The 20,314-nt window shown below is 42.6% G+C and overlaps 1 long non-coding RNA gene and 12 other non-coding genes across 14 annotated transcripts; 7 read left to right on the top strand and 6 right to left on the bottom strand.

Moving 5' to 3' along the window:
• Positions 1–6,682: 6,682 nt before the first annotated feature.
• LOC127528068 (U1 spliceosomal RNA) lies at positions 6,683–6,845 on the top strand. Its single transcript, XR_007935209.1, has one exon. It is a non-coding gene; the product is annotated as a U1 spliceosomal RNA (small nuclear RNA).
• Positions 6,846–7,534: 689 nt separating this feature from the next.
• LOC127528077 (5S ribosomal RNA) lies at positions 7,535–7,653 on the bottom strand. Its single transcript, XR_007935219.1, has one exon. It is a non-coding gene; the product is annotated as a 5S ribosomal RNA (ribosomal RNA).
• A 935-nt stretch (positions 7,654–8,588) lies between these two features.
• Positions 8,589–8,752, top strand: LOC114643237 (U1 spliceosomal RNA). Its single transcript, XR_003714735.1, has one exon. It is a non-coding gene; the product is annotated as a U1 spliceosomal RNA (small nuclear RNA).
• A 681-nt stretch (positions 8,753–9,433) lies between these two features.
• Positions 9,434–9,552, bottom strand: LOC127528076 (5S ribosomal RNA). The gene has a single exon (XR_007935218.1). It is a non-coding gene; the product is annotated as a 5S ribosomal RNA (ribosomal RNA).
• Positions 9,553–10,497: 945 nt separating this feature from the next.
• Positions 10,498–10,661, top strand: LOC114643240 (U1 spliceosomal RNA). Its single transcript, XR_003714737.1, has one exon. It is a non-coding gene; the product is annotated as a U1 spliceosomal RNA (small nuclear RNA).
• Positions 10,662–11,346: 685 nt separating this feature from the next.
• LOC114643205 (5S ribosomal RNA) lies at positions 11,347–11,465 on the bottom strand. The gene has a single exon (XR_003714709.1). It is a non-coding gene; the product is annotated as a 5S ribosomal RNA (ribosomal RNA).
• Positions 11,466–12,301: 836 nt separating this feature from the next.
• LOC127527789 (uncharacterized) lies at positions 12,302–16,381 on the top strand. Of its 2 annotated transcripts, none has more exons than XR_007934913.1 (2): positions 12,302–12,327; positions 16,138–16,381. It is a non-coding gene; the product is annotated as an uncharacterized LOC127527789 (long non-coding RNA). The 2 variants fall into 2 exon arrangements; XR_007934912.1 differs by lacking the exon at positions 16,138–16,381 and adding an exon at positions 14,233–14,476.
• On the top strand, positions 12,411–12,574 carry LOC114643236 (U1 spliceosomal RNA). The gene has a single exon (XR_003714734.1). It is a non-coding gene; the product is annotated as a U1 spliceosomal RNA (small nuclear RNA).
• On the bottom strand, positions 13,255–13,373 carry LOC114643203 (5S ribosomal RNA). The gene has a single exon (XR_003714708.1). It is a non-coding gene; the product is annotated as a 5S ribosomal RNA (ribosomal RNA).
• On the top strand, positions 14,309–14,472 carry LOC114643235 (U1 spliceosomal RNA). Its single transcript, XR_003714733.1, has one exon. It is a non-coding gene; the product is annotated as a U1 spliceosomal RNA (small nuclear RNA).
• LOC114643213 (5S ribosomal RNA) lies at positions 15,158–15,276 on the bottom strand. The gene has a single exon (XR_007935216.1). It is a non-coding gene; the product is annotated as a 5S ribosomal RNA (ribosomal RNA).
• Positions 16,214–16,377, top strand: LOC114643234 (U1 spliceosomal RNA). Its single transcript, XR_003714732.1, has one exon. It is a non-coding gene; the product is annotated as a U1 spliceosomal RNA (small nuclear RNA).
• A 676-nt stretch (positions 16,382–17,057) lies between the features above and the next one.
• Positions 17,058–17,176, bottom strand: LOC127528074 (5S ribosomal RNA). Its single transcript, XR_007935215.1, has one exon. It is a non-coding gene; the product is annotated as a 5S ribosomal RNA (ribosomal RNA).
• Positions 17,177–20,314: the final 3,138 nt, after the last annotated feature.

The following is a 20,314-nucleotide window of genomic DNA, read 5'->3' as shown; positions in this document are numbered from 1 at the left end:
GAAAATGGATGTTCAAGACAAATATCACATCTTCTCCTCCAAGGAGGAAACAGAAAAGGAGTTAAGAATGCTGACACTTTTTTGAAATACGATAGTGAGTCGCATCCTGTCATGGTATGGCAAGAAGATATTTACCTGCTGTCTGATCTACTTGCATACTTATGCATCTTTTTTCTTCTCGGCTACTTTTTGTTTATGTTAAAATTACATTTACACACATATATGTGGAATAAATTAAAGAATAGTTTTTTTTTTTTGGTTTTTAACTATTCTAAAGGAGACTGTTTAACATCATACCCTTGGTTTATTGTTATTATTGCATTAAGGTTTACTATGCTTATCCAGGGCCACTTTTTAACACCATTCCCTGGGTTTACTGTCTTAATATTTCAAGATTGTTGAAGATTATATTTTATGCTTATAGTATTTAGACTTTATCGGCAATAGATATCTCTACTTTTTAATCCTCAAACGCCGCTGCTGGGGGGCTTGTTTAGTTTTGGACGTGCTCTATAGGTATGTCAGAGGACTGGGACTTTGTGAAGTGGGGTCCAGCCTCACGTGGGGAGGCAAAATGGGGGGGAGAGAGAAAAAGAGCAAGCTATATCTAATCTATCCTTTTAATCCTTATAATGATAAGTGCCAACGTAACAATAGGCTTCATGGCAATAACTCTTGGGAAAATTGGAAATTAAGGTTAAAGCCATCTCACTTCCAGTTAAGACTACAAAATGACATCAAAAAGGGGTGCGGGTTGATTTGTTTTCAATCCTATTTTTTGTAATAATTGATCTATTTGTATGGAATGATTACAATAAAATTTTAAAAAGACTTGCATAGATGGTTAACCCTTCATCTCACTTTAGCTGGAAGAATTAACATTCTTAAGATAAGTATCCTTCCGAAGCTTCTCTTTTTATTGCAGAACATACCAATATACATCAATAAATCATTTTTTAAGAAATCACTCAACCATAATCTCATTTATTTGGAATTCAAAACATCCACATATCCAAAAGAGCGACTCTACAAAGGCGGAAGGTGACATGGCTCTACCTAACTTTCAGTTTTATTACTGGGCAGCAAACATACAAACTATAAAAACCTGGACATGGACACAAATAGATAAACATACACAGGCTTGGTGTGCAATAGAAATAAAATCCTGCAGCACTTCTTTATATTCCTTGCTTTGTGCCCCAATAAATACAAGTTATCGCCAATAAACTAACAACCCAATTGTGCTTCACTCACACAGAATGTGGAACCAATGTAGGAAGTATTTTAAGATGGAGAAGCTTTTGTCTGTGGCACCTCTGCACGAGAACCACCTTTTTCCACCCTCTCAAACGTATGCAGTTTTTAATGTCTGGAAAACATCCAGCCATCCATTTTCCAACCCGCTGAATCTGAACACAGGGTCACGGGGGTCTGCTGGAGCCAATCCCAGCCAACACAGGGCACAAGGCAGGGAACCAAATACTTACCTGGCAGGGGAGATACCTTTGGTTCTTCGCTGTCAGGTGTAGGGAGCGCCCCACGGCCTTGGATCCAGAGCTGGGTAGGTTGGCTTGTCCACCACCCTGTTTTTCTGTTTCCCTTGGTGCGCGGCGAATTCAATTTTTAGGAGAAGGATGGCGGAAATGGTGTTACTTGGTGGTTCCAACAGAAGAATGGGATCGGAGAGAGAAGATGGATCGGAATTTGGAAGAGGAGGAGGAAGACCAGCATCACGGATTCCAATTGATGGGAGAGAGAGGAGAAACGTGGTTCGTTTTGAGCTTAAGGAAGAACAAATGGAGAGAAAAGAGTTCAGTATTGAGGTTTTGCAGAAGACTTTAAAGTTCATCCCTGGTGAGATTGATTTTCTATTTGCCTTTCCAGGAAAAACTACTTTTGAAGTGGTTTTTAAGACAAGATATTTGTATGACAAATGTGTGCGAACAGTAGAGAGGGAGAAAGAGGTGAACTTGATTTTGGATAAATTTTTGATCGTTCCATTGAGTGATAGACTTGACAAAAAAGTAAATGTTATTATGTATACAGAAAAAGTTAAAATTCAAGATATTTCCACGTGGTTATTGCAGTATTGTGATGTCAAGACTAGTATGCAGATGACGGATGATGACGGTATTAAGAATGGGCTGTATAAATTTGATATAATTTTGAAGAAAGAGAGGGACACAGATCGGGTGATACACCTGCCCCCCGTTATACAGATAGGAGCAGTGAGAGGACATGTGTTCTATCCTGGCCAGCCTCAAGTGTGTAGGAGGTGTGGTAAGGAGGGTCACAAGGTTTTGGAATGCATAGTAGTAAAATGTCGGAACTGTAAAGAAGAAGGACATAGCACCAGGGAATGTAGAAAACAAATAATTTGCAATTTATGTGGACAGGAGGCACATGCCTTTAAGGACTGCCCTGTCTCATATGCGAATATTGTTAAAGTAAATAAGACTGATAAAGTCATAGCACTGTTGGATGAAGAATCAGAAGAGGAGATGGAAGGGGAAGAAAGGCAGAGAGAGGAAAAACTAGGAGGTGAAAGGAGAACAAATGGTAAAGAAGATCCAGAATCGACAACCGGAAAGATGGAGGAAGAAAAAGAAGAGGTAAAGAGTTGTGGAGAGAGTGATGTGTGGAATTTTATGGAAGACAAGACAGAAAAAGACAGTGCTGAAAGCAGGATTGACCAGTATTCGCAGGATATACTCTTCCACACGGAAGAAATAATGGAAATATTGAGTGGCACTGCAAGTGTATGCCAATCACCGGCAAAGGAGATGGTAGAAAATATAGTGCAGGAGAAGATGAGAGAAGAAATGGGGGAAATGAAAATCAACCCCACGTTACAACGGAAACGGGGCCCTGACTTACTATCTCCAGGAAATTCTGGAAAGGTGGAAGAAATGGAGAAAATATGCCAAGAATGGGGAACAACACCATCCTTTTTAGAAACTAAAGATATGGAAGGGTTCCTGTCCACAACAGGAATGAAGGGAGTAGAGGAATGGAAAGTAGAGAGAAAAGGCACAAAAAAAGCTAAGAAAAATGCAGCGGGAGTAAATAAGGGGAGAATAGAAGGGGAGGTAGAAAAAAACACTGGGAAGAAAAAATGAAATTGAAAATAGTAACAATTAATGTCAGAAGTATCCAGAGGAAAGAGAGGAGAAGAATTGTTTTTTCTTTTTTGAAAGATATTTCGGCAGATGTTTTTTGTTTACAAGAATGTAGTTTACCGGGCGAAAAATCGTATGAAAAGTATGAAAAGGATTGGAAAGAAGGTAATTCAGTATTTTCAGGAACGAATGAAAATAAAAGTGCAGGAATAGGGGTATTAATAAAGAATAAGGAGATAGAAATAAAAGGTTCGGAAGAAATTATAAAAGGGAGATTAATGAAAGTAAAACTGGTAAAAGGGAATAATACTATGAATTTGATAAATGTATATGCACCAACAACATCAGTCCAGAGAATGGAAATATTCAGATGCTTAGAAATTACAATGGCAAATGAAAAAAATCTAATTGTTGTTGGTGATTTTAATTGTTCAACTGAACAAAAAAATAAAGAACAACAAATGGATAAATCATCAAAAAAACTAGGAGAAATTGTTAAAGATTGTGACATGATAGATGTATTTAGAAAATTGAAACGTAAAGAAAAAGGGGTTACGTGGAGAGGAGCAGGAAAAAAATCCTCTCGAATAGATTATATTTTTACAGATAAGACCTATGAACCAAAGAAATGTAAATTGCAGCCAGTGTTTTTTACTGATCATTGTATGTTGAAGGTGGAAGTAGAAAAAGGGAGTGATGACGAGCCCAAAGACTTCCAATGGAAGTTGAATGTAAAAATGTTAGAGGACAAGAAAATAAGAGAGGAGTATAAACAGTATTATAAAGGATGGACAACTTTAAAAGAATGGTGTGGGACACAAAGAGAGTGGTGGGAGCTAATGAAGAAAAATACAAAAGAGTTTTTCCAAAAAAAAGGCAGAGAACAGAGCAAAAAAGACAAGGAAGACATAAAAAGATGGCAGGAAAATCTTGAACGAGAATATAGTAGAGAAGATTATAATGAAACACAGATACGAATAATAAAACAAGAACTAGAACAATTATTCAGGAAAAAAGAAGAAAAAATAAAATTTCAAAGTAGAGTTAGAGAACAAGAAGAAGGAGAAAAGTGCTCCAGGTTTTTTTTTAAGAAAATAAAGGAGAGGAGGAAAAAATTAAGAATGGAAGAAATGATGGATAAAAATGGAGACATCCAAAAAGGAAATAAAGAAATAATGGAAATAGTTTTAAATCATTATAGAGACGTGTATGGAAAAAAAGAGATTGAGAATGAGTATATCGATAATATAAAAAAAACTATAGATCGCTTTTATACAGAAGAACAAAGAAAAATGTTATGTCAGGAAATAAAAATGGAAGAAGTTGAAGCGGCTGTCAAAATGAGCAGCAGAGGAAAAACACCAGGGATTGACGGCTTACCGATCGAATTTTATTTGACCTTTTGGGAGATTTTAAAAAATGATGTACTGGTCTTGTTTATGGAAATTTTAAAACAAGGTGAAATGACAAATACAATGAAAAGTGGGGTGATAACGCTTATTCCTAAGCAGGATGACAAAAAAGAGGTTAAAAATTGGAGGCCAATCACATTACTTTGTCAGGACTACAAAATACTGACAAGAGTCATGGCAAACCGTTTGAAAGAATATGTGGGGGATATAATAAAAGAAGAACAGGCTTGTGTGGTACAGGAGAGGAGCGCTGTAGAAAATCTGTGTGTGATAAGAGACTGCATTAGCGCAATGAAGGAAAAAAAGTTGGATGTAGGGTTAATCAACTTAGATTTGGAAAAAGCTTTTGATAAGGTCGCACATAAGTATATGTGGAAGGTAATACAAAAAATGGGAGTGCCAGAAGAATTTGTGGGATGGCTAAAGGCAATATATAATGGAATAGGAAGTAGAATAAAAGTAAACAACAGGCTGACGGAGGAAATAAAAGTTGAATGTGGAGTACGGCAAGGGTGTCCTTTGTCAGCAGTCCTATTTGTGTTAAGTATTGAGCCTTTGTTGAATATGATAAGAAATGACAATAATATAAGAGGAATTGAAGTTCCGGGAAGTGGAGGCCAGCAGATAAAATTGTTTGCTTATATGGATGACATCACAGTATTAATAAGGGACGCTTGGAGTGTAAAGCAAGTAATAGAACACACTGAAAGTTTTTGTAGGGCCTCAGGGTCAAATTTAAACTTAAAAAAATGTGAATGTAGGATATGGGGAAAATGGAAAGAAGAACCAAAAGAAAAGATAAGACTTACGGATAAGGTGAAAGTACTTGGGATTACTTTTGGAGATGTCAACACAGAAAAGGAGGAATGGAAGGGAATGTTAAACCAGATCAATCAAAAAATAGGGTTCTGGAGTTTGAGACATTTGACAATGGAAGGGAAAATATTGTTGGTTAAAGCAATCATTCTACCGAAATTATCATATTTAGCAACTGTTTTTTATCCGCCAAAGAAAATACTAAAAAGGATTTTAAGAACTTGTTTTGTATTTCTGTGGAATTCAAAGTGCGAAAAACTGGCTAGGAAACAGGTAATGAAGACCAAAGAAAATGGAGGTAAAGGATTTCCAAATATTGAAAAGGAGTTGGAACTAAAACATACAGCAACGGTGGTGAATTTGGCAATAAATAAAAGAGGAAAATTTGCAGATATGTCGAGATATTTACTAGGGACGGAACTAAGAAAAGCGAAACTGTTAAAAATAACTAATAACAGACCTATGGCGTTTAATGTGCCAAAACACTATAAGATTATAAAAAAATGTTTACAAGGGTATGAATGGGAGGGAGGAGATTCAAAAATGTGGGGAAAAAAAAGAGAATTAAAGAAATACATAGAAAAAAAGGAAACAATGAGGAAAATTCAAGCACTTACGGAGGAGCAAGTAAGAAAAGTGTGGCAACAAACGTCAAATAAAGAATTAACAAATAGACAAAAAGATTTGGGGTGGATGATAGTAAATGAAATTTTACCAACGAATACATTTATGTACAAAAGGAGAGTGGTTAAAAGTAAAATGTGTCCAAGAGACAATTGTTTAGAAGCAGAGACTGCAGAGCATGTATTCTGGAACTGCAGATATGCACAAGAGGTGTGGAGATATGTGGGAAGGGAATGGAAAGGGGATTTAGAGATTGAAGATATTACAAAAGAAGGTGTACTATATGGTTTGGTGGGAAAGGAGCTAAATGAAAAAATGTCAATAAGGCAATGGAAAATGGTTAGTGTCATAAAAGAAAATATGTGGTGGTTTAGGAATGAATTAGTAATACATAATAAGAAAATAACAATACAAAGACTGTTACAGAGATGTGAAAAAGAGATACGGGAGGAATGGAAGATAAAAGAAGAAGCAGAAAGAAATAAAAATACATAGAAAAAAAGGTAAAGATTCTTAATATAAAGTATAAAAAAAAAAAAAAAAAAAAAAAAAAAAAAATGTTGTGTCACGGTGGTGAAATGGTGATGGGTTACAGTGGATTAGCAAATTGGCCAGACATTGTGTGTGTGCTCAAAGCTAAGAAACTGAAAAGAAAAATTAAATGTAAGTGAAAAAAGGACAAGCAAAATAGTGTTTGTTCTCAGTAATGGAATTTAGACATGGAAAAAAAAAAAAAAAAAAAAAAAAAAGGTTCTCCCAGGGCGAGGCTCATCCATTGCACTCCGGGTGTGCTGACCCCTGCGATTTCCCCAAATGCGGGAAACTCGACTGCATAATTTGTGGTAGTGGGGGACTGCGTTCGCGCTCTCCCCTGATAACTTTGGTTTAAAAGACAGACTGAAAAAGCTTTTTATCTTTTCGTTGTGGAGTGGAAACTGGTTGTTTGGGTGAAAATGAAGCAGGAGCCGCAGAGACAACAGCAGAAGTGGGACATCAAAGTGATAGTAATACTAATAATAAATTTTATTTATATAGCGCCTTTCCCATGAGCAAGGTACTTAAACCTGTGATAAATACAGAAGATCCTAAAGATTATTTATTTATTTAAAGGAAACCCCCCCCAAAAAATAATGATAAAAAAATATTCATTTTAATTGATTAATTAATTAATTAATTAATTAATAATTTAGTTATTGAATTTATATAAAGGAAACTCCCCCCTATAAAAAAAAAAAATGATAAGAAATTGATTGATTATTTCTTTATTTATTTATTTATTTATTTCTACCTACCCACATGTGTACCATTACTGCATTATTAATATTTTTAAGTTCTCTCACCTCCTTTGACAGCAGCATGGAACAGTGAGTGATGTGAAGAGAAAAAAGTGGAGAGAAGTGGAGCTGAGTGCACTTTCTTTCTTTCATCCATCCATCCTTTTTGTGCAACTTTACTTATTTCAAGCTGCTTTACTTGCTGCCAAGTGCCAACTTTCTGACACGGGTGAAAGGAGGAAAAGAAAAAGACAGCGAAAAGGGTGACCCCTGCTGGCAGAAAGGCAAAAGCTTACAGCACTCGGTATTCCCAGGCGGTCTCCCATCCAAGTACTAACCGAGCCCGACCCTGCTTAGCTTCCGAGATCGGACGAGATCGGGCGTATTCAAGGTGGTATGGCCGTAAACGAAAGCGGCAAGTTTTTCTCTCCCCATATAGGCAAGGTTGGAAGCCCTCTTTACTAAACGACAGCCCAATGTTTTTTTTTTTTATTTATTTTATTTTCTGTTTTATTTCTCCCCTATCTTTCTTCCATTTTTATTCTTTCTTTTGAAATTTTCAGAATGATTTTTGAATTTGAATGTTCTTTATCCTTTATGCTGGACCCCTTCTGTCGGCTCTCTCGCTGTCGCCGACCAAATCCCGCCACCCACGTTTATGTATAGATAGATAGATAGATAGATAGAGAGATAGATAGAGAGATAGAACGTGAGGCATCTTCCAGAAACAGCCGGCAACCTCGTGTCCATCCTAACGTGGAATCCCACAGTGGCATCAAAGGGCAAGCACCGGCTCTCGTCTCGGACGGGTACGCAGCGCTGCCCCGCATCTCCCTTCCCCGAAGGTGCTTTGCTGCTGTGCGCGAGCGCCCACGCCGAGGGGTTCTTTCTCTCTCTCTCTCTCTCTCTCTCTCTCTACGGAAAGCAGGGTCGCCTTCCTCTTTCGCAGATTTGCCTCCAGCCGCCTGTCCACGCTGTTGGGCGGCTGTTTCTCATTCAGCGTCCCGCCCAGTGTCTACCCCTTCTGTTTCTCGTCCAGCCAATAAGCTCCAGAGATGGGTGGCTGGTTTGCATAAGAGCGAAGTGCACCTCGGGTTCTTCTGCCGAAACCTGTCTAATCAAGGAGGTGAGGTCGGTGCAACCCCATCATCCGGGTCACGGAGCACAGGGGCGTCAGGCCAGCTGCTCGCTCGTGCGCATGCGTGCTCTGGAGGCCGATGGAGTCCGAAGCAGGCCGAAGGAGCCCGAAGGACCACGAAGGTTCGAGGACGGCGGGGCACGTCGCCCGCCGGCGAGCGATGAAGCCGCGGAAGAGGGAGGTTGAGCGCCGGGCTGTACAACTCATACTTACCTGGCAGGGGAGATACCATGATCACTAAGGTGGTTCTCCCAGGGCGAGGCTCATCCATTGCACTCCGGGTGTGCTGACCCCTGCGATTTCCCCAAATGCGGGAAACTCGACTGCATAATTTGTGGTAGTGGGGGACTGCGTTCGCGCTCTCCCCTGATAACTTTGGTTTAAAAGACAGATTGAAAAAGCTTTTTATCTTTTCGTTGTGGAGTGGAAACTGGTTGTTTGGGTGAAAATGAAGCAGGAGCCGCAGAGACAACAGCAGAAGTGGGACATCAAAGTGATAGTAATACTAATAATAAATTTTATTTATATAGCGCCTTTCCCATGAGCAAGGTACTTAAACCTGTGATAAATACAGAAGATCCTAAAGATTATTTATTTATTTAAAGGAAACCCCCCCCAAAAAATATTGATAAAAAAATATTCATTTTAATTGATTAATTAATTAATTAATTAATTAATAATTTAGTTATTGAATTTATATAAAGGAAACTCCCCCCTATAAAAAAAAAAAATGATAAGAAATTGATTGATTATTTATTTATTTATTTATTTCTACCTACCCACATGTGTACCATTACTGCATTATTAATATTTTTAAGTTCTCTCACCTCCTTTGACAGCAGCATGGAACAGTGAGTGATGTGAAGAGAATAAAGTGGAGAGAAGTGGAGCTGAGTGCACTTTCTTTCTTTCATCCATCCATCCTTTTTGTGCAACTTTACTTATTTCAAGCTGCTTTACTTGCTGCCAAGTGCCAACTTTCTGACACGGGTGAAAGGAGGAAAAGAAAAAGACAGCGAAAAGGGTGACCCCTGCTGGCAGAAAGGCAAAAGCTTACAGCACTCGGTATTCCCAGGCGGTCTCCCATCCAAGTACTAACCGAGCCCGACCCTGCTTAGCTTCCGAGATCGGACGAGATCGGGCGTATTCAAGGTGGTATGGCCGTAAACGAAAGCGGCAAGTTTTTCTCTCCCCATATAGGCAAGGTTGGAAGCCCTCTTTACTAAACGACAGCCCAATGTTTTTTTTTTTTATTTATTTTATTTTCTGTTTTATTTCTCCCCTATCTTTCTTCCATTTTTATTCTTTCTTTTGAAATTTTCAGAATGATTTTTGAATTTGAATGTTCTTTATCCTTTATGCTGGACCCCTTCTGTCGGCTCTCTCGCTGTCGCCGACCAAATCCCGCCACCCACGTTTATGTATAGATAGATAGATAGATAGATAGATAGATAGATAGATAGATAGAGAGATAGAACGTGAGGCATCTTCCAGAAACAGCCGGCAACCTCGTGTCCATCCTAACGTGGAATCCCACAGTGGCATCAAAGGGCAAGCACCGGCTCTCGTCTCGGACGGGTACGCAGCGCTGCCCCGCATCTCCCTTCCCCGAAGGTGCTTTGCTGCTGTGCGCGAGCGCCCACGCCGAGGGGTTCTTTCTCTCTCTCTCTCTCTCTCTCTCTCTCTCTACGGAAAGCAGGGTCGCCTTCCTCTTTCGCAGATTTGCCTCCAGCCGCCTGTCCACGCTGTTGGGCGGCTGTTTCTCATTCAGCGTCCCGCCCAGTGTCTACCCCTTCTGTTTCTCTTCCAGCCAATAAGCTCCAGAGATGGGTGGCTGGTTTGCATAAGAGCGAAGTGCACCTCGGGTTCTTCTGCCGAAACCTGTCTAATCAAGGAGGTGAGGTCGGTGCAACCCCATCATCCGGGTCACGGAGCACAGGGGCGTCAGGCCAGCTGCTCGCTCGTGCGCATGCGTGCTCTGGAGGCCGATGGAGCCCGAAGCAGGCCGAAGGAGCCCGAAGGACCACGAAGGTTCGAGGACGGCGGGGCACGTCGCCCGCCGGCGAGCGATGAAGCCGCGGAAGAGGGAGGTTGAGCGCCGGGCTGTACAACTCATACTTACCTGGCAGGGGAGATACCATGATCACTAAGGTGGTTCTCCCAGGGCGAGGCTCATCCATTGCACTCCGGGTGTGCTGACCCCTGCGATTTCCCCAAATGCGGGAAACTCGACTGCATAATTTGTGGTAGTGGGGGACTGCGTTCGCGCTCTCCCCTGATAACTTTGGTTTAAAAGACAGACTGAAAAAGCTTTTTATCTTTTCGTTGTGGAGTGGAAACTGGTTGTTTGGGTGAAAATGAAGCAGGAGCCGCAGAGACAACAGCAGAAGTGGGACATCAAAGTGATAGTAATACTAATAATAAATTTTATTTATATAGCGCCTTTCCCATGAGCAAGGTACTTAAACCTGTGATAAATACAGAAGATCCTAAAGATTATTTATTTATTTAAAGGAAACCCCCCCCCAAAAAATATTGATAAAAAAATATTCATTTTAATTGATTAATTAATTAATTAATTAATTAATAATTTAGTTATTGAATTTATATAAAGGAAACTCCCCCCTATAAAAAAAAAAATGATAAGAAATTGATTGATTATTTATTTATTTATTTATTTATTTCTACCTACCCACATGTGTACCATTACTGCATTATTAATATTTTTAAGTTCTCTCACCTCCTTTGACAGCAGCATGGAACAGTGAGTGATGTGAAGAGAATAAAGTGGAGAGAAGTGGAACTGAGTGCACTTTCTTTCTTTCATCCATCCATCCTTTTTGTGCAACTTTACTTATTTCAAGCTGCTTTACTTGCTGCCAAGTGCCAACTTTCTGACACGGGTGAAAGGAGGAAAAGAAAAAGACAGCGAAAAGGGTGACCCCTGCTGGCAGAAAGGCAAAAGCTTACAGCACTCGGTATTCCCAGGCGGTCTCCCATCCAAGTACTAACCGAGCCCGACCCTGCTTAGCTTCCGAGATCGGACGAGATCGGGCGTATTCAAGGTGGTATGGCCGTAAACGAAAGCGGCAAGTTTTTCTCTCCCCATATAGGCAAGGTTGGAAGCCCTCTTTACTAAACGACAGCCCAATGTTTGTTTTTTTTATTTTATTTTCTGTTTTATTTCTCCCCTATCTTTCTTCCATTTTTATTCTTTCTTTTGAAATTTTCAGAATGATTTTTGAATTTGAATGTTCTTTATCCTTTATGCTGGACCCCTTCTGTCGGCTCTCTCGCTGTCGCCGACCAAATCCCGCCACCCACGTTTATGTATAGATAGATAGATAGATAGAGAGAGAGATAGATAGATAGAGAGATAGAGAGATAGAACGTGAGGCATCTTCCAGAAACAGCCGGCAACCTCGTGTCCATCCTAACGTGGAATCCCACAGTGGCATCAAAGGGCAAGCACCGGCTCTCGTCTCGGACGGGTACGCAGCGCTGCCCCGCATCTCCCTTCCCCGAAGGTGCTTTGCTGCTGTGCGCGAGCGCCCACGCCGAGGGGTTCTTTCTCTCTCTCTCTCTCTCTCTCTCTCTCTCTACGGAAAGCAGGGTCGCCTTCCTCTTTCGCAGATTTGCCTCCAGCCGCCTGTCCACGCTGTTGGGCGGCTGTTTCTCATTCAGCGTCCCGCCCAGTGTCTACCCCTTCTGTTTCTCTTCCAGCCAATAAGCTCCAGAGATGGGTGGCTGGTTTGCATAAGAGCGAAGTGCACCTCGGGTTCTTCTGCCGAAACCTGTCTAATCAAGGAGGTGAGGTCGGTGCAACCCCATCATCCGGGTCACGGAGCACAGGGGCGTCAGGCCAGCTGCTCGCTCGTGCGCATGCGTGCGCTGGAGGCCGATGGAGCCCGAAGCAGGCCGAAGGAGCCCGAAGGACCACGAAGGTTCGAGGACGGCGGGGCACGTCGCCCGCCGGCGAGCGATGAAGCCGCGGAAGAGGGAGGTTGAGCGCCGGGCTGTACAACTCATACTTACCTGGCAGGGGAGATACCATGATCACTAAGGTGGTTCTCCCAGGGCGAGGCTCATCCATTGCACTCCGGGTGTGCTGACCCCTGCGATTTCCCCAAATGCGGGAAACTCGACTGCATAATTTGTGGTAGTGGGGGACTGCGTTCGCGCTCTCCCCTGATAACTTTGGTTTAAAAGACAGACTGAAAAAGCTTTTTATCTTTTCGTTGTGGAGTGGAAACTGGTTGTTTGGGTGAAAATGAAGCAGGAGCCGCAGAGACAACAGCAGAAGTGGGACATCAAAGTGATAGTAATACTAATAATAAATTTTATTTATATAGCGCCTTTCCCATGAGCAAGGTACTTAAACCTGTGATAAATACAGAAGATCCTAAAGATTATTTATTTATTTAAAGGAAACCCCCCCCAAAAAATATTGATAAAAAAATATTCATTTTAATTGATTAATTAATTAATTAATTAATTAATAATTTAGTTATTGAATTTATATAAAGGAAATTCCCCCCTATAAAAAAAAAAATGATAAGAAATTGATTGATTATTTATTTATTTATTTATTTCTACCTACCCACATGTGTACCATTACTGCATTATTAATATTTTTAAGTTCTCTCACCTCCTTTGACAGCAGCATGGAACAGTGAGTGATGTGAAGAGAATAAAGTGGAGAGAAGTGGAACTGAGTGCACTTTCTTTCTTTCATCCATCCATCCTTTTTGTGCAACTTTACTTATTTCAAGCTGCTTTACTTGCTGCCAAGTGCCAACTTTCTGACACGGGTGAAAGGAGGAAAAGAAAAAGACAGCGAAAAGGGTGACCCCTGCTGGCAGAAAGGCAAAAGCTTACAGCACTCGGTATTCCCAGGCGGTCTCCCATCCAAGTACTAACCGAGCCCGACCCTGCTTAGCTTCCGAGATCGGACGAGATCGGGCGTATTCAAGGTGGTATGGCCGTAAACGAAAGCGGCAAGTTTTTCTCTCCCCATATAGGCAAGGTTGGAAGCCCTCTTTACTAAACGACAGCCCAATGTTTTTTTTTTTTATTTATTTTATTTTCTGTTTTATTTCTCCCCTATCTTTCTTCCATTTTTATTCTTTCTTTTGAAATTTTCAGAATGATTTTTGAATTTGAATGTTCTTTATCCTTTATGCTGGACCCCTTCTGTCGGCTCTCTCGCTGTCGCCGACCAAATCCCGCCACCCACGTTTATGTATAGATAGATAGATAGATAGATAGAGAGATAGATAGAGAGATAGAACGTGAGGCATCTTCCAGAAACAGCCGGCAACCTCGTGTCCATCCTAACGTGGAATCCCACAGTGGCATCAAAGGGCAAGCACCGGCTCTCGTCTCGGACGGGTACGCAGCGCTGCCCCGCATCTCCCTTCCCCGAAGGTGCTTTGCTGCTGTGCGCGAGCGCCCACGCCGAGGGGTTCTTTCTCTCTCTCTCTCTCTCTCTCTCTCTCTACGGAAAGCAGGGTCGCCTTCCTCTTTCGCAGATTTGCCTCCAGCCGCCTGTCCACGCTGTTGGGCGGCTGTTTCTCATTCAGCGTCCCGCCCAGTGTCTACCCCTTCTGTTTCTCTTCCAGCCAATAAGCTCCAGAGATGGGTGGCTGGTTTGCATAAGAGCGAAGTGCACCTCGGGTTCTTCTGCCGAAACCTGTCTAATCAAGGAGGTGAGGTCGGTGCAACCCCATCATCCGGGTCACGGAGCACAGGGGCGTCAGGCCAGCTGCTCGCTCGTGCGCATGCGTGCTCTGGAGGCCGATGGAGCCCGAAGCAGGCCGAAGGAGCCCGAAGGACCACGAAGGTTCGAGGACGGCGGGGCACGTCGCCCGCCGGCGAGCGATGAAGCCGCGGAAGAGGGAGGTTGAGCGCCGGGCTGTACAACTCATACTTACCTGGCAGGGGAGATACCATGATCACTAAGGTGGTTCTCCCAGGGCGAGGCTCATCCATTGCACTCCGGGTGTGCTGACCCCTGCGATTTCCCCAAATGCGGGAAACTCGACTGCATAATTTGTGGTAGTGGGGGACTGCGTTCGCGCTCTCCCCTGATAACTTTGGTTTAAAAGACAGACTGAAAAAGCTTTTTATCTTTTCGTTGTGGAGTGGAAACTGGTTGTTTGGGTGAAAATGAAGCAGGAGCCGCAGAGACAACAGCAGAAGTGGGACATCAAAGTGATAGTAATACTAATAATAAATTTTATTTATATAGCGCCTTTCCCATGAGCAAGGTACTTAAACCTGTGATAAATACAGAAGATCCTAAAGATTATTTATTTATTTAAAGGAAACCCCCCCCAAAAAATATTGATAAAAAAATATTCATTTTAATTGATTAATTAATTAATTAATTAATTAATAATTTAGTTATTGAATTTATATAAAGGAAACTCCCCCCTATAAAAAAAAAAAATGATAAGAAATTGATTGATTATTTATTTATTTATTTATTTATTTCTACCTACCCACATGTGTACCATTACTGCATTATTAATATTTTTAAGTTCTCTCACCTCCTTTGACAGCAGCATGGAACAGTGAGTGATGTGAAGAGAATAAAGTGGAGAGAAGTGGAACTGAGTGCACTTTCTTTCTTTCATCCATCCATCCTTTTTGTGCAACTTTACTTATTTCAAGCTGCTTTACTTGCTGCCAAGTGCCAACTTTCTGACACGGGTGAAAGGAGGAAAAGAAAAAGACAGCGAAAAGGGTGACCCCTGCTGGCAGAAAGGCAAAAGCTTACAGCACTCGGTATTCCCAGGCGGTCTCCCATCCAAGTACTAACCGAGCCCGACCCTGCTTAGCTTCCGAGATCGGACGAGATCGGGCGTATTCAAGGTGGTATGGCCGTAAACGAAAGCGGCAAGTTTTTCTCTCCCCACATAGGCAAGGTTGGAAGCCCTCTTTACTAAACGACAGCCCAATGTTTTTTTTTTTTATTTATTTTATTTTCTGTTTTATTTCTCCCCTATCTTTCTTCCATTTTTATTCTTTCTTTTGAAATTTTCAGAATGATTTTTGAATTTGAATGTTCTTTATCCTTTATGCTGGACCCCTTCTGTCGGCTCTCTCGCTGTCGCCGACCAAATCCCGCCACCCACGTTTATGTATAGATAGATAGATAGATAGATAGAGAGATAGATAGAGAGATAGAACGTGAGGCATCTTCCAGAAACAGCCGGCAACCTCGTGTCCATCCTAACGTGGAATCCCACAGTGGCATCAAAGGGCAAGCACCGGCTCTCGTCTCGGACGGGTACGCAGCGCTGCCCCGCATCTCCCTTCCCCGAAGGTGCTTTGCTGCTGTGCGCGAGCGCCCACGCCGAGGGGTTCTTTCTCTCTCTCTCTCTCTCTCTCTCTCTCTCTACGGAAAGCAGGGTCGCCTTCCTCTTTCGCAGATTTGCCTCCAGCCGCCTGTCCACGCTGTTGGGCGGCTGTTTCTCATTCAGCGTCCCGCCCAGTGTCTACCCCTTCTGTTTCTCTTCCAGCCAATAAGCTCCAGAGATGGGTGGCTGGTTTGCATAAGAGCGAAGTGCACCTCGGGTTCTTCTGCCGAAACCTGTCTAATCAAGGAGGTGAGGTCGGTGCAACCCCATCATCCGGGTCACGGAGCACAGGGGCGTCAGGCCAGCTGCTCGCTCGTGCGCATGCGTGCTCTGGAGGCCGATGGAGCCCGAAGCAGGCCGAAGGAGCCCGAAGGACCACGAAGGTTCGAGGACGGCGGGGCACGTCGCCCGCCGGCGAGCGATGAAGCCGCGGAAGAGGGAGGTTGAGCGCCGGGCTGTACAACTCATACTTACCTGGCAGGGGAGATACCATGATCACTAAGGTGGTTCTCCCAGGGCGAGGCTCATCCATTGCACTCCGGGTGTGCTGACCCCTGCGATTTCCCCAAATGCGGGAAACTCGACTGCATAATTTGTGGTAGTGGGGGACTGCGTTCGCGCTCTCCCCTGATAACTTTGGTTTAAAAGACAGACTGAAAAAGCTTTTTATCTTTTCGTTGTGGAGTGGAAACTGGTTGTTTGGGTGAAAATGAAGCAGGAGCCGCAGAGACAACAGCAGAAGTGGGACATCAAAGTGATAGTAATACTAATAATACATTTTATTTATATAGCGCCTTTCCCATGAGCAAGGTACTTAAACCTGTGATAAATACAGAAGATCCTAAAGATTATTTATTTATTTAAAGGAAACCCCCCCCAAAAAATAATGATAAAAAAATATTCATTTTAATTGATTAATTAATTAATTAATTAATAATTTAGTTATTGAATTTATATAAAGGAAACTCCCCCCTATAAAAAAAAAAATGATAAGAAATTGATTGATTATTTATTTATTTATTTATTTATTTCTACCTACCCACATGTGTACCATTACTGCATTATTAATATTTTTAAGTTCTCTCACCTCCTTTGACAGCAGCATGGAACAGTGAGTGATGTGAAGAGAATAAAGTGGAGAGAAGTGGAACTGAGTGCACTTTCTTTCTTTCATCCATCCATCCTTTTTGTGCAACTTTACTTATTTCAAGCTGCTTTACTTGCTGCCAAGTGCCAACTTTCTGACACGGGTGAAAGGAGGAAAAGAAAAAGACAGCGAAAAGGGTGACCCCTGCTGGCAGAAAGGCAAAAGCTTACAGCACTCGGTATTCCCAGGCGGTCTCCCATCCAAGTACTAACCGAGCCCGACCCTGCTTAGCTTCCGAGATCGGACGAGATCGGGCGTATTCAAGGTGGTATGGCCGTAAACGAAAGCGGCAAGTTTTTCTCTCCCCATATAGGCAAGGTTGGAAGCCCTCTTTACTAAACGACAGCCCAATGTTTTTTTTTTTTATTTATTTTATTTTCTGTTTTATTTCTCCCCTATCTTTCTTCCATTTTTATTCTTTCTTTTGAAATTTTCAGAATGATTTTTGAATTTGAATGTTCTTTATCCTTTATGCTGGACCCCTTCTGTCGGCTCTCTCGCTGTCGCCGACCAAATCCCGCCACCCACGTTTATGTATAGATAGATAGATAGATAGATAGATAGATAGAGAGATAGAGAGATAGAACGTGAGGCATCTTCCAGAAACAGCCGGCAACCTCGTGTCCATCCTAACGTGGAATCCCACAGTGGCATCAAAGGGCAAGCACCGGCTCTCGTCTCGGACGGGTACGCAGCGCTGCCCCGCATCTCCCTTCCCCGAAGGTGCTTTGCTGCTGTGCGCGAGCGCCCACGCCGAGGGGTTCTTTCTCTCTCTCTCTCTCTCTCTCTCTCTACGGAAAGCAGGGTCGCCTTCCTCTTTCGCAGATTTGCCTCCAGCCGCCTGTCCACGCTGTTGGGCGGCTGTTTCTCATTCAGCGTCCCGCCCAGTGTCTACCCCTTCTGTTTCTCTTCCAGCCAATAAGCTCCAGAGATGGGTGGCTGGTTTGCATAAGAGCGAAGTGCACCTCGGGTTCTTCTGCCGAAACCTGTCTAATCAAGGAGGTGAGGTCGGTGCAACCCCATCATCCGGGTCACGGAGCACAGGGGCGTCAGGCCAGCTGCTCGCTCGTGCGCATGCGTGCTCTGGAGGCCGATGGAGCCCGAAGCAGGCCGAAGGAGCCCGAAGGACCACGAAGGTTCGAGGACGGCGGGGCACGTCGCCCGCCGGCGAGCGATGAAGCCGCGGAAGAGGGAGGTTGAGCGCCGGGCTGTACAACTCATACTTACCTGGCAGGGGAGATACCATCTCTCCTGTTTTGGTATAGGGAACGCCTCACGGCCCCTGGTTTGGTAAGTAGGTTGGCAGGTCCACCACTTTTTCAGCCCTTGGGTGCGCGGCGGTTTAAATTTGCAGGTTGTGTCCGGAGTTTTCTTGGTAGAAGAAGCAGACAAAGAAGCAGACGAAGGAGAGGTCAACTGAGATTTCCATCGATTTGACGAGAGGATCCTACGTTTCGAGGATGGTTCCAGAAGAAGACCGAAAGAATGCTGTGCGGTTCCAGCTAATGAACGAGAAAAAGATGGACAGGAAAACGTTCACCACCACCATTCTGCTGGGAATTCTTGGTTTTCTACCCAGGCAAGTTGATTTTATCTTTGCACTCCCAGATAAACAGACTTTTGAGGTGGTCTTTACGAATAGCATGTTGGTGGAAAGATGTATTAAGGTTTGGAGGGAGAAAAGGGAATCAGAAGTGGTGTTAATAGATATGACAATGCAGTCTCTAGCACAGCGAGAGACGAAATCTATTACTGTCGCCATGCTATCCGAAAAAATAAGAATTGAAGATATTCAACAATGGTTAGGAAGATTTTGTAGAGTGCAGAGAGGGATGGCAGGAAGGGACGAGCATGGAATTAAAACCGGGTATTACAACTTTCAGGTAAAATTGAAAGTTAGTGAGGAAGGAGACCTCAAACACCTACCACCAACTATACAAATTGGTGCTATAAGAGGTATAATTTTCTATAGTGGTCAACCAAAAATGTGTAGAAAATGCGAGCAGGAAGGGCACGTAGCGGCTGACTGTAAACAGGAGAAATGTAAGAATTGTGGAGAGTTGGGTCACCTGACGAGGAATTGTAGAGAGAAAATAATGTGTCACCTGTGTGGGGAAAAAACCCACAGCTTTAGAAGCTGCCCGTTATCATATGCAAACAAGTGTAAAAAGGTTGAGACAATTAGTGTCCAATTACGAAGAGAGGAAGAGGAAGAAGAAGAAGAGGAAGTAAGTGAAGACGAAGGGGGAAATAGTGTTGTGCTGTTTCAAACACCCATCGGAAGTCACGAAAAGCTTAAAAGCTTAATAGAAAGTAGTGAGGTTCCAAGAGAAAATCAGACTGTGGAAGAGATGAATAAGAAGGAAGATGAAGAGAAAGTCTCCTCCCTAGGTAGCAGAGAACAAAAGATGCAAGACAGTTTGGGGAACATCCAGTTGGAACTAGAGGAGATGACCAACATATTATTAAGCTCACCCTTAATACCTACAATAGATAATGACAATGCAGGGATTAGGGACTGGTACCAAATAGTCCAAGAAAGCAGTGAACAAGCTGAGAGAAAGGATAGTGAAGAGGTAACGGCCAGCCCAAAGGCGACCTTCCTAAAAAAAGAATCGGTCGAAGCCTTCTCCAAAATCACCCTGATGAAAGAGCAAAATAAAAAGAGAACACGCACTCAAGAGAGTGACAGAAATAAAAAGAAGAGGCCAGAAGAAGAAGAAAGAAAGAAGACAACAAAATAATCAAAAACCCCATGAGAATCGCTTCAATCAATGTTAGAAGTATCAAGAGGGGAAGCAAAAGGGAAATTGTGTTTAGAGCCCTTCAAGAGACAGAAGCTGACATCATCTGTATTCAAGAATGTGGCCTTCCCTTTCAGAGGTCCTATTCAAAATTTGAAGAAGGGTGGAAAGGAGGGGAAGCCTTCTTTTCTGGCTCAAATGAAAATAAGAGTGCGGGAATAGGGTTTTTAATTAAAAACAAAAACGTTGAAGTATTAAGGTTTGAGATTATTCTCCAGGGAAGAATAGCTACCCTAACTGTTAAAGTAGATGGAGGGAAGCACAACATTGTAAATATATATGCACCTCCACAAATCAACGAGAGAATGGAAGTCTTTCAGAAGTTAAGGACAGAATTGCAAGGGATGGAAGATGTTATAATAGCGGGGGACCTGAACTGCCAAATAGAATCCAAAAGGAAAAGATCCTTGGATAAAACATCCAGGTTCCTAATCAACATGATGAAAGACTTCCAAATAAAAGATAATTATAGAGAGATTGAAAAGGACACGGAAGGATATACATGGAGAGCGGAAGGGGGGAACTGGAGATCAAGAATCGACTACATTTTAAGTAGCGCGAGATATAGAACTAAAAGTTTTCTAATTAAACCGACCTGTTTTTCTGACCATAACAT

The sequence above is a fragment of the Erpetoichthys calabaricus genome, chromosome 5 (assembly GCF_900747795.2).
Source record: "Erpetoichthys calabaricus chromosome 5, fErpCal1.3, whole genome shotgun sequence".
NCBI classification, from domain to species: domain Eukaryota; kingdom Metazoa; phylum Chordata; class Cladistia; order Polypteriformes; family Polypteridae; genus Erpetoichthys; species Erpetoichthys calabaricus.
The sequence above is the reverse complement of the archived record's forward strand: the minus strand, read 5'-3'. Positions and strand labels throughout refer to the sequence as shown.